Below are 14,415 nucleotides of genomic sequence, written 5' to 3' on the forward strand. Positions count from 1 at the left end.
ACTAAGCATAGTCAGCAATGAAAGAAATGAAGGCAATGATCCCTTGCTATACATTGTCTGGAAAATTTTAATCCAGTGGGGTAAAAGTCTTGTCTTCCAACTATTGATTTGCATGCCCTTATTCTTAGTTTCTATGACATGCATCTTATATCTAGTCCAGTTTTTTCACTGCACAAACAGAAATTACAGTGCAATTCTGCACTAGAAAATGCACTTATATAGAAGATGATTTGATGAAATATAAAAATACCATGGAGAGAAACTGTGGGAAAGATCAAGTTTAAATCCTCTTATTGAGTTTGATAGAGCTTAAGAGTCTTTGATTTTTTTAGTACATAACACATTTTTCAAATAATTTAATGAAAGACATCACTTATTGTCTTCAATATATCATGTATTTCCAATAGAACTATTCCTTTTTTAATATTAAATTTAAACAAATCATAGTCTTTATGAATTGTTGATTTTAGTGTCCCCTAAATTAAAAAACAAAGTAGTAGACTTACATGATTAGAGACTCATTAATCACTATCATTTGAAGTATTTGAGCTCTTCTATGTTTACTTACTGGTTTTCTTAAAAACCGGTTCTTTTTTCTAAAGAAAACCTAGATATTACTGGAAGGCAGCACATGACAGTGGTCAAGAGCACGGTAACTAAAGTCAAACATACACTCAACATGTTATTCTGTCACTTAATAGAGAATGCTTTAAAGTAATTCAATTTGCCAAACTTTAAATTTCAAAATCTGTCAGATGGGGATAATTGTAACTCCTTCTCCAGTTTGCAAGGCTTAAAATCATTTATAGTCTATTGAAATAATTAAATGTAACAGTTAATAATTAACTTTACAAATATTATTGAGAGATATTTGTGACAGTGTGTATCAGACAAGTTTACTAAGGAGGATTGTCTCCTGTATATACCCTTTTATTTTTCAGTGAGGTTTTAATGGTCAGTGTTTTGTTTTTCTCTATCATATCAGTCAGGAAATTTCATATTATATTAATACAATTATTGCCAGCTCATTAAATAATTTAAAAGTTCTTAAAGTACCATCAGCCTGTAATTTGTTTTTTCCAACTTTTTGTAACAGTTTATTGTCTTGCATTTGCAATTTCCTCCAGTATTTGTAAAACTGCAAACTTAACTACGATATAAGAAGCTCCATCACACTTGTCAAAATAAGAAATATAAGGAGCCAAGTGTCATGGACACAGGATTAACATGTAAGCTAGAAAAAAAGTGAAATAATATTAGTCAAACAGGAAGGAGGATAACATAATAGAAAGCAGGACACAAAACAAAGTACTAAAACATGTTTATATTAATGTGGGTGTGGAAGAAAGAATTTTCCTCATATACATAGATGAGAAAGGTAAATTCAGGGTTTAATTGCCAGAGAAAGGACATGGCTTTGGATGAGGTAGAGCACAACAGAATCAGATATTAAATAAATAGAAAAGATAAGGGCACTCTGGGATGAGGGCTGTGCAGGGAGCAAGAAAAGGCGAACGAGCATAGGAAATGACACAGGTTAAAAAAATATATATATAAACCTAAAGCAGTAGAAAACAATGAGCTATTTATGTCAATATATCATAGGAAATGACACAGTTTTTAAAAAATGTAAACCTAAAGGAAAAGAAAACAATGAGCTATTCATGTCAATATATCAAAGGCAGTAGAGTAAAAGCATAGTTTGAACTTTACAGATATTGACTCTATTCTAATGCCAGTTCAGTTATTACCTGTGTCAATGTGGTTCCTACTCAGTCTACAAATTGTATGATAGAAAAGGTAATATTCTCTCAGGCTCTTATCAAATGGTAATTATTACTGTTGATAATGTGAATTGATACAAGCAGGGATGATTCAGGTACTGAGGTGCCTGAAGCTTATGCAATATGTGAAACCTTCTTAGGAAAGTAATGCAAGTTACAATTACCAATTTACATAAGAATAAGAGTTTAAAATGAGAAAGTAAATCACAACAAATTATAAATACCACAAACTTAGAGGGTATAAAAAACCACCCACAAACAAAGCAATTTTATTAGTGAAAATCTCAACACAGCTGTTAGGATACATTTTTCTAAAATATTAGTGGCATATGTTATGACCACTTCTTCAGTTCAGTTCAGTCACTCAGTTGTGTCCAACTATTTGCAACCCCATGGACTACAGCATGCCAGGCCTCCCTGTCCTTCACCAACTCCCAGACTTTGCTCAAACTCATGTCCATCAAGTGGGTGATGCCATCCAAACAGCTCATGCTCTCTTGTCCCCTTCTCCTTTTGCCTTCTATCTTTCCCAGCATCAGGGTCTTTTCCACTGAGTCAGTTTGCACATCAGGTGGCCAAAGTATTGGAGCTTCAGCTTCAGCATCAGTCCTTCCAATGAATATTCAGGACTAATTTCTTTTAGGATAGACTGGTTGTATCTCCTTGCAGTCCAAGGGACTCTCAAGAGTCTTCTCCAACACCGCAGTTCAAAAGCATCAATTCTTTGGCACGCAACTTTCTTTATGGTACAGCTTTCTTTATGGTTCTTTTTAGTCACATCCATACAGTGTCAGACTTTATTTGTGGGGCTCCAAAATCACTGCAGATGGTGACTGCAGCCATGAAATTAAAAGACGCTTACTCCTTGGAAGGAAAGTTATGACCAACCTAGATAGCATATTCAAAAGCAGAGACATTACTTTGCCAACAAAGGTCCTTGTCAAGGCTATGGTTTTTCCTGTGGTCACGTATGGATGTGAGAGTTGGACTGTGAAGAAGGCTGAGCGCCGAAGAATTGATGCTTTTGAACTGTGGTGTTGAAGAAGACTCTTGAGAGTCCCTTGGACTGCAAGGAGATCCAGCCAGTCCATTCTGAAGGAGATGAGCCCTGGGATTTCTTTGGAAGGAATTATGCTAAAGGTGAAACTCCAGTACTTTGGACACCTCATGCGAAGAGTTGACTCATTGGAAAAGACTCTGATTCTGGGAGGGATTGGGGGCAGGAGGAGAAGGGGACGACAGAGGATAAGATGGTTGGATGGCATCACAGACTCAATAGACATGGGTTTGGGTTGATTCCGGGAGTTGGTGATGGACAGGGAGGCCTGGCATGGTGCGATTCATGGGGTCACAAAGAGTCAGACACGACTGAGCAACTGAACTGAACTGAAGTGATGCATGACTACTGGAAAAACCATAGTTTGATTATACAGACCTTTGTCAGTAAAGTAATATCTCTGCTCTTTAACATGCTGTCTAGGTTGGTCATAGCTTTTCTTCCAAAGAGCAAGCATATTTTAGTTTCATGGCTGCAGTCACCATCTGCAGTGTTTTTGGAGCCCAAGAAAATAAAGCCTGTCACTGTTTACATTGTTCCCCCATCTATTTGCCATGAAGTGATGGGACCGGATGCCATGATCTTAGTTTATTGAATGTTGAGTTTTAAGCCAGTATTTTCACTCTCCTCTTTTACTTTCATCAAGAGGCTCTTTAGTTCCTCTTTGCTTTCTGTCATAAGGGTGGTGTCATCTCCTTATCTGAAGTTATTGATATTTCTCCCTGCAATCTTGATTCCAACTTGTGATTCATCCAGTCTGGCATTTCCCATGATGTATTCTGCATATAAATTAAATAATCAAGGTGACAATATACAGCCTTTCCCAATTTGGAACCAGTTATATATATATATATATATATATATATATATATATATAACCTGTTCTATATCAGGTTGTAACTGTTGCTTCTTTACCTGCATACAGATTTCTCAGGAGGCAGGTTGGGTGGTCTGTTATTCCCATCTCTTTAAGAATTTTCCACAGTTTGTTGTGATCCACACAGTCAAAGGCTTTAGTGTAGTTAAGAAGTCAGAAGCAGATGTTTTTCTGGAACCACTTCTTCTTAGGACAGTAATTTCACAATATAATTTTAAAGATAGTTTGTTCTTTCTTCTAACATACTTCTTTAAAATTTACTTTTACATCATTATTATTAAAGAAAAGTAGTTTTAGAAAAAATTATTTCAGACTCACAACAATACTGGAAACATCGTTCAGGGTTAGTATTACATCTGGCTAAATCATCACCGTGTTTCTTTCACTTAGACCATACAAGTATAGGACACTGCAAGTTTTCAATTGCTGTGATATCTTAATATTTGCTGAATTAATGCTGGTTTTTGATAATAAGCTAATTTATAAAAGATGGCTATAATTGTATTTATATAATGGCCTTTATGATGTCTTTGTCAATGTCAGTATTTTGTATCAAACCAACAAGAAACAGATCTTTGGCCAGTGAGTTCTTAAAATGCAAAGTTGTAAAGGAAGAAAGATCTAAAGGAAGAAAGATGGACCTAAGAGTCCATCTCAAAGTTAAGAGAAATAAAACGAGTCCAAAGTCAGTAGAATAAAGAGAATAAAGATAAGAGCCAAAAAGGCACCTCCCAAAACAATTATAATACTTAACAAAGCTAAAACCTGCTTCACTGAAAAGTTAAAAAAAAATTATGAGCTCTTAGTTGAAGAGAGAAAACACCAATCATTATTCTAAAAAATACATTAAATAATAAGCCCTTAGTTTAAGTGAAAACACCAATCAATATAAGGATTACATATCCTACAGACCTTAATAAGTAATGCAAATATATTATAAGGAATATTAGATCAACAAAACTGGAAACTTAGATGAAATGGGAAAATTCCTTTTAAGACATAAACCATCTAAATTCCCTAAAGAAGGAGATAGCCCGAATAATTCTGTTTCTATTAAATAATTTAAATTTGCAGTTAAGAAGAAATTTTCTTTCCATAAGAAATTCCATGTTTATTTGCCTTCAATATTGAATTCTATCAAATATTTAGGGGGAAAATAATACCAATTCTCCATCAAATAGCAAATTAAAAAAAAAAAAAAAGAAAAAACAACTCCTTCAGAAAAATGAAAGATGCCATTTTCCAACTCATTTTATGAAAACAGTGTTATCGATATACCACAACCTGCTTCCCTGGTGGCTCAGATGGTAAAGCGTCTGCCTGCAATGCAGGAGACCTGAGTTGGAACCCTGGGTTGGGAAGATCCCCTGGAGAAGGAAATGGCAACCACTCCAGTACTCATGCCTTGAAAATTCCATGGTTGGTGGAGCCTGGTAAACTACAGTCCACGGGATCACAAAGAGTCGGACATGACTGAGCAACTTCACTGGTTCACTGGATAAAAAGATTACAAGGAAAGGAAATGACAAACCAATATCCCTTATGAGCACAGTTGCAATATTAGACAATTGACTCTAACAATATGTAATATGGACAAGATGTCACATAAAAGTGGTTTTTATTCCAGAAATGCAGGATTAATTGACATTATAAAAATTGCTTACAGCATAATGAATTAGGGGAAAAAGTAAAAGAAAAAATACATTTTGATGGTTTGACAGAATCCCACATCAATTAATGGTAAGTAAACTAATGCAAAATTAAATTGAATTGGATAATAAATATTTACCAAAATTGCATTTGAACATCTTATTATAGTGTTAAGTTGAATCTTTTGATCATAAAATTAGGGAAAATTACTCACATCTATTTTCTATTCAACATGAAATGGGTATGAAAATATCAAAAGCATAAATATCAGAAAGGAGTAAATAAAGCTGTTTGTGCCATAATATCCATGCCTTCAGAAGTAAAATGTCTCCAATTCCTTTCACCATATATCAATATTAGTTACACTTTTGTATCTATCTGTTACTTTAAACACAATGTTTTTGAAGTACTTCACAGTTATGGAACGTGGCAAAGGTTCCTTTTTTTCATAAGATTTGTAAATTTAGCTTTAATATTTGGGTCTATGATTCATCATAAATGTAACTTGTGTATGGTGTCATGTATGAGTTGAAGTTCATAATTTTCCATATAGAAAGCCTGTACGGGAAATAAAGTTAGTTCAGTAATGTATGTCTTAAATTTGTTTCTTTTCCCATCAATTTGATTTGGCCTTTGTGTTGAAATTAACTTGACCATGTAAGTATGAATTTGTTTCTGGAGTCTATATTCTATTTTATTTGTATTTATTCCAAGTTTATACTGTCTTGAATATCATATTTGTGTTAGCTACTCATGGCTTCAGTAATGAAGTACCACAAAACTGGTGACAGAAAACAAGAGAAATTTATTCCCTCACAGTTCTAGAGGACAGAAGTCCAAAACCAGTTTTCCTGAGCTGAAACATGTGTGCTCAATATGCCAGCAAAGCTGTGCTCCTTCTGGAGTTTTTCAGGGAGAATCCATTCCTTGTTTCGTGCAGCTTATGGTAGTTGCCACAGTTCCTTGACTGGTAGTCTCGTCCCTCCAATCTCTGCCTCTGCGGCCACACGGCCTTCTCCGTCTCGGTGTGTTTGTTACCCACTCTATCAGATCAGGGGGACCGTGACTGGATCCTTTCCTTGCCTAGTGCTGAAGGTGGAAATTTTTTCAGTCTACTAAGGTAAAAGACTCCCAATTTAGATCTTTCTTGTCAAGAATGTTTTACCGTTACCGATTTTTGTATTTTAAGATGCATTTTAGAGTTGGCTTTTAATAATTCACTGGAATTTTGATGGGGTTGTCTTATGTCTATTCTTTGAGTGTGTGTGTGTGTGTGTGTGTGTGTGTGTGTGTGTTCAGTTGCTTCAGTCATGTTCTACTCTGCAACCCCAATGTATTGTAGCTCCTCTGTCAATGGGGTTTTCCTGGCAGGAATACTGAAATGTGTTTCTATGCCCTCCTCCCAGGGATCTTCCTGACCCAGGATTGAACCCATGTCTGCTGTGTGTCTCCTGCACTGCAAGCAGATTCTTTACTGTTGAGTCAACAGGGAAGCCCTATGTATAGATTACATGTATAGAAGCCCCAAGTCACTTAAGATGACAAATTGTCATCTTAAAAGTATTGAATGTTCACATCCATGATCTGTTGACTCAAGAAAAACGAACAATCTGAAAGCTTCTGGTTATGGTTTATTCACAAACCTTTCTGAAGACTATAGCCTGGGAGATAGCCTCTCAGGTAGCTCTGAAGAACTGTTCCAAAGAGGCAAGGGAAGAGCCAATATATATAGACGCTTTTTCTGAAAAAAAAAAAAAAAAAAAAAAAAAAAAGTAGTTGAACATCAAAAGATTACTGCTAATCACACACACACACAAAATAGAGACATTTAAAGTTAGATTTTAATGTTTCTCTGTGTATGGAAAGATGCAGGACTCTGAGCTCATTGAAAGTATTATTTAGATAAGCACCTTAAGTATTCTTCAGACAAGCATCTTAACTATTTAGGGCCAGTATCTTATTTTTTTTTTTTTTTCCCACCCTTAGAGGAATTCCTTCAGGACGCACCATCAGAGGGACTGCTGTGAATGAAGGCCTGATGGCAGTCAACATTTTACTGAAATGGCAGGCACCATTCTTTGCCCATATAAACTCTATTTATTTAGGTCTTTAATCTCTCTCAGCAGTATTTTTGTATTTGTTGTTGAACAATACATATTGCACTGTGTTCAGAAGAGCCTGGTAGGCTGCAGTCCATGGGGTCACTAAGAGTCCGACACGACTGAGCGACTTCACTTTCACTTTTCACTTTCAAGCATTGGAGAGGGAAATGGCAACCCACTCCAGAGTTCTTGCCTGGAGAATCCCAGGGACGGGGGAGCCTGGTGGGCTGCTGTCTATGGGGTCGCCCGGAGTCAGACACGACTGAAGTGACTTAGCAGCATCCTCAGATATTTTAATATTCTTGATATTATTGTAAATCAGGTTTTTTTTTTTTTGGTTAAAATAGTGCTTTAGATTTCTTAATTTCTGTACATTTTAAGTATTTGAACATATTTTAAAATAAACATTCATTTATATAACTAGATAAGTAAGCAGTGTTACTAAAAAAAGAAAAAAAAGCTGTTCAGCTGTCTTATAGTGTTGTAAATATTACAAAGGTGGCAAAATGAACAAACTCTTGAATAATCCAGTACTTCCGGGGAAGTGGAGGTCACATTACCTAATAAATGACATTTAACTTGATATAGGTTTTTTTTTTTTTTCCCTAATGTTGGCTGTTTCCAGTACCCATCAAATTATTTCATTTATTTTTAATTAGCATTCATTTTAGACTTTCTAAATTTTTCTCACTCACTGACATGGACTTCTTCATTTCATTTTCTAATACTTGGTGATCAGAACTGTGACTAGGATTCAGATGTACTGCAACTGGGACATAAACATAAGATAGGAATAAATATAGGGCACCTACTTTCAGAATGGGAAGGGGAAGTTAATTGATACTTGTTAGCTTTCTCTAAAGAAATATATTAAAGGTTGTGTTTATTTAAGTATCCCCCCACCCAAAAAGTGTTTTCACCCAAAATAAAAAAGGACGTTTTATTAAATAACTAGATACTTCAGCCAAATGCCTTAACATATGTTCCTGTGACTGAAACTTGGCTAACTGGATGCGTTCTTTTACTTCATCCATCTGGATAAAGTCTACTGTTTTAGAGCATGTATTTTTTTTTTCCCAAATGCTTTTTCAGCAGAGAGAAAATAAAATGTAGAATAATATTATTCCATGTTGGTAAGTAAACTATTTTGAGGGGAAATATCATATATCTTAGATATTTAATACAGTATCAAGAGGAAGCAGATGTAATACAGAGTCACTACTTCTATAATAATGGTAACATCAGAAGATCTTAAGTATGCACTTTGATAAATAAGAGGATTTGGCTCCAAAACCTGAAAGCCAATACTCTATGGCAAATAACAGACCTTGTATGTCTGAGCTTCCACAGAGAATTCAACTTCTTCATCTTTGTTACTGAAGAGCAATCATATTTTTAAAGTATATTATTTCAACACACAACTGAGTCATGAATTCTATAACATGGGCTAAAGATACACAATTTTTTCACTGAAACAACTTAAAAAAGTGTCCTATAGTTATTTTCAGTTAGTCACCATTTAGAGAAGCATGACAGTTGCTCTAGGAGAATGTTTTAGAAATTTTGCTGAATTTAGTACTTAGTAATTAGATCTTGTTATTAGAAAAGTGCTAAGGTTCAGTCACTGAAATTTAACAGACTTCTGAAACCTCTTGCTGAGGGTACTTGAGTCCATCCCCATGGAAACTGTTGCTGCCTTGACAAATAACCTGTAAGTAGCTTTTGAAAAACTGAGTGTTCCAGTTTTTAAGCCCTGCTGTTGGTGAAAATTTTGAGACTAACAAAGACTTCAAGTGATATTTCCCTTTCCAGAAATGTGTTGTATTACAATTAGTAGAATTTAGGCTTTATATGAAAAATAAGTCTCAAAAATTTTGTATAAATAAATACTTGGTATTTTACACTGTATGTGAAATGGTATGATACCATTTGTTCCCAGAATCTAATATTTAAAATATATTATTTTTCAAACCTTAGGGAAATTAACTAAAGATATAAAAATGAATTAAAAAATACAATGTTATAGATTAAATAGAATAGCTATAATAGTCCATTAATGCAAAAGTAAGAAGAAAAATGAAAGGATAAAAGAACAGATGGACCAAATAAGAAATAACTAGCATGATGATAGACTTAAAGTTAAAAATATTTATATTCACATACCTCAATTAAAACAGATACATGGACAGATGGGATGCAAATGTAACAACCAATTTTAAGCTGCTTATAAGGCATCACATTAATGGTAACTTCTCTGTTGTAAAAACGGACAGCACAAATATAAAGGATCATAAGAGACTTCTATAAACAAATATATGCTGACGAAATGAACAACTTGGAAGAAATGGGCAAATTCTTAGAAAGGTACAACCTTCCAAGACTAAACCAGGAAGGTAAAGAAGATATAGACAGACCAATCACAAGTAATGAAATTGAAACTGTAATTAAAAATCTTCCAAGTCCGGGATCAGATGGCTTCACAGCCAAATTCTATCAAACAGTTAGAGCAGAACTGACACCTATACTTCTCAAATTCTTCTGAAAAACTGCAGACGAAGGAATACTTCCAAGTTTATTCTACAAGGCCACCGTCATCCAGATACTTGGCCACCATCACCTTGATACTAAAACCAGACAAAGATACCACACACACACAAAATTATAGACCAGTATCACTGATGAACATAGACACAAAAATCCTCAACAAAATACTAAAAACAGAATCCAATGACACACTGAAAGGACTGTGCACCATGATCAAGTGGAATTTATCCCAGGGGTTCAAGGATTCTTTAAAATACCCAAATCAATCAATGTGATACACCATATTAACAAATTAAAGAATAAAAATCATGCGATATGTCAATAGATGCAGAAAATGCTTTTAACAAGATGCAACAATCATTTATGATAAAAACTCTCCAGAAAGTGGGCATAGAGTGAACCTACCTTAACATAATAAAGATCATATACAGCAAACCAACAGCAAACATTCTCAGTGGTGAAGAAACTTACGAGTTTAATGCCTCAGCTAATGAATGATATACAGAAAGACAGCTACGGCCAGGGTCAACCATCAGAATTTATTTGGCGATGTCACTTTCAAACTGTTGTTTCACATTGACCTCTGAAAGAAAATCAATTATATAGAGCTTACTGGCTTAGAGAATGTCAATGCAATGCAGTTTAATTCATCATTAAACCTGTACTGTCTATTCTACCAGTCTGTTGTTTACTGTGAATAGTAATGCAGAATAAAAACCCTATCTGGAGAATAAGGAAAGGTTTATTTATTGGGATGTCTACTACACATTAGTAACATTCCTACTGAGGTGCTTTCTTATCATACTGAATACATTTTTTAAAGGTTTAAATTTATTGCATGACACTGAAGCAGAAAGTGGAAGAGCTCATTATTCTATGATACCAAATGAAAGAGTGCTATTGTTATAACTTCTGGGATTGCATTAAAATACACAGGGAAATGAGCTTTCTCAGTAAAGAACTGCAGTGACAGAAAGAAGTAACTAATTTTCCCAATTCCATACAAGTTACTATCTGAGGGAGAAGTTATATATATTTTGGGGAATAAAGAGGATTTTTTCTTCTGGAACTGCATACAGAAGGAAGCAGGGGGATTCATCCAGTGAATTCTTTTATAAAGAAGAAAATATTTCAACAAACACAATGCAGTCAACTAAATATACTAAAGACACAAAAATTGTTATCAAATGTATGCTTTTTGAATTGAATATAACAAAATGGAAATCTTAATGTTAACTTGTAATTTACTTAAATGATTTCAGTGGGAACTAAAGTCATCTAAAAGAATGCCTAAGGATTCCTATAAACAGAGTTCTAGGAATTCTTAAGCAGCCATTTTATAGAAGCTGGATCAAAATAGTTTTGTAATTTAATTTCTTATACTACTGGTGCAAATACTGTATTACTTGAGTTAATATATGTTAGAAAAGCATAGTAGGGAGGGAATGGAAGAGAGTTCTCTACATAAGATCATGTAGGTTGTGCATTGCATGGCTACACATGTCACCCTTTACATATGGTAGAATATGAAATGTGGCCCAGGAAGAATTCATGCCATGGCTCTGGAAAGGAGTTTACCTTATTTTCTCTAGTTTATTCTTTAAAAAATGGCCTTTTTATGTTTAGGTACTCCAGTGTCACTATGCTCACTATACTTAGTTAAATACTATAGAACCTTCTGTCCATTTTTCTGTGCTTTGTTCTACCCAATTCTTTTAGGTCTGTTTTCTAGAACTGCTGGAAATCTTTAAAATTTGTTTAACTTCTCCATTGAATTTTTGTTTTTCTATTTCAAACATGGCATTTTAAAATTCTAAATATCCTATTCATTTCTTTTAAAAATGTTCCTCCTTCATATTTAGCCTTTATTTTCATTATAGTTTTATTTTTTGTGTTTGTTTATACTTTGTTGTTGTTGTTCAGTTGTGTCCAGCTGTTTGTGACCCCATGGACTACAGGACGCCAGGCCTTCCTGTCCTTGACCATCTCCCAGAGCTTCATCAAACTGATGTCCATTGAGTCAGTGATACCATCCAATCATATCATCCTCTGTTGTCCCCTTCTCCTCCTGCCCTTCAATCTTTTCCACCGTCAGTGTCTTTTCTGAGTCAGCTATTCGCGTCACATCAGTATCAGGACTGATTTCCTTTAGATTGACTGGTTTGATCTCCTTACTGTTCAAGGGACTCTCAAGAGTCTTCTCCAACACCAGGGTTCAAAAGTATCAATTCTTCTATGCTCAGCCTTCTTTATGGTCCAACTCTCACATCTGTATATGACTACTGGAAAAACCATAGCTTTGACTCTACAGATCTTTGTTGGCAAATTAATGTCTCTACTTTTTAATATGCTGTCTAGTTGGTCATAGCTTTTCTTCCAAAGAGCAAGTGTCTTAATTTCATGACAGCAGTCACCATCTGCAGTGATTTTGGAGCCCAAGAGAATAAAGACTGCCTTTGTTTCCATTGTTTCCTCATCTGTTTGCCACAAAGTAATGGGACCGGATGCCATGATCTTAGCTTTTTGAATGTTGAGTTTTAAGCCAGCTTTTTCACTCTCCTCTTTCACCTCATCAAGAGGGTCTTTAGTTCCTCTTTGCTTTCTGCCATAAGGGTGGTGTCATCTGCATATCTGAGGTTATTGATATTTCTCCTGGCAATCTTGATTCCAGCTCGTGCTTCGTCCAGGGCGGCATTTTGCATGATGTATTCTGCATAGAAGTTAAATAAGCAGAGTGACAGTATGCAGTCTTGATGTACTTCTTTCCCAGTTTTGAACCAGTCCATTTTTCCACACCCTATTCTTTGTCTCTTGACCCATATACAGGTTCTCAGGAGGTAGGTTTGTTTACACATTTGATGCAAATAATTTTTTAGACTTTTTCAGCCTGTTCTTTCATGATAAATTTGTTTTGTTGTTCTTAATCTATTATTTATGATGTATCCTCTTATGGATATCTGTGTCTTTTGTAATTTCAGATATTACAATCATCTTCAGTGGATTGAAATGTCTTTTGTTACTTTGACTCTTGCATTCCCAAGTTCCTTCCAAAGTAGTGAGTGCTGTTTTGGAGCTTTTTGAGAGGGAAGCAGATCTGCAGTGACTTTACTGTTCATGGACCAGATTTTGCATTCTCTTTTCTCCTCCCTAAATTTCTATAACATGCAGTATAGATTTGCATCCCTCAGTTGTACATGGACTACATTTGGGGATTTCATTTTTCATAAGAGACATTTCTCCAATCCCCTAGCATCAAGACACGAGGCAGATTTTCTGTTACTTTCCTCGATCCCTGTGCAGATTTTCTCTGTAGAGTAATTCTCATAAGAGAACAGTCTGTCTTGGATTTTGTTTTGTAGCACTGATGTTGATTCTCGTTTCCAACCTCATTTATCCCCAAGGTCACACATCCTGTCTTTTATAGGTACTTCATTAAACCCCAGCTCTATCAAATAGACTAATTGAAAAAGACCCTGATGCTCAGAAAGATTGAGGCAAAAGTGGGTAGCAGAGGTTGAGATGGTTAGATCGTGTCACTGACTCAAGGGACATGAATCTGAATAAAATCCAGAATATAGTGAAGGAAAGGGGAGCCTGGCATGCTGCAGTCCATGGGGTTGCAAAGAGTCGGATACAACTTAGTGACTGAACAACATCTATCAAATAGGTCATAGGGCTTACCTATGATCTCTTCCAACTTAGTCATAGGATCATATTATTTGAATTGCCACAGTTCTATAACATATTCTAGGATTTATTTTTATTTTGGCAGGGAGGATATGTATCTGTATACCCTGGGTCCACATATTTCTAATGCTGAAATATGTTCATATTAATTTTTGTGTTGTTAAGACAACCTGCATACTTCCTCCCTGAATCACATCCTTGTTCAACCCATTGTATTTTCCCTTCCCCCTATGTCATGGTAACCTGGTTATCTGTTTACTTACACATAGGTATTCAAATTGACTATTTATAATGAAACTAAAGCATAATTGTCTCTTGTAGTAATATTAGAGATAATGTCTTTCTGTTTTATTTTTCTGTTTTATATACATATGCACATATACATAAATGTTACAAATTGTACCACATTTTCTTTTAAATAATACTCTACTGCCTCAGTGGTAAAGAATCCACTTGCCAAGGCAGGAGATGCAGGTTCAGTCTCTGGGTCAGGAAGATCCCCTGGAGAAGGAAAGGGCAACATACTCCAGTACTTTTGCCTGGGAAATCCTGTGGATGGAGGAGCCTGGGGGGCTTCAGTCCATGGAGTCACAAAAGAGTTAGACATGACTTAGTCACTAAAAATAACAGCAAATGTCTTGGCTGTTGTAAATGGTGCTGTAGAGAATACGAGGGTACAGATATCTTCTAGTTAGTGATTTCATTTTCTTTAGA

This window comes from Bubalus bubalis, chromosome 13 (assembly GCF_019923935.1).
Source record: "Bubalus bubalis isolate 160015118507 breed Murrah chromosome 13, NDDB_SH_1, whole genome shotgun sequence".
Lineage (NCBI taxonomy): Eukaryota > Metazoa > Chordata > Mammalia > Artiodactyla > Bovidae > Bubalus > Bubalus bubalis.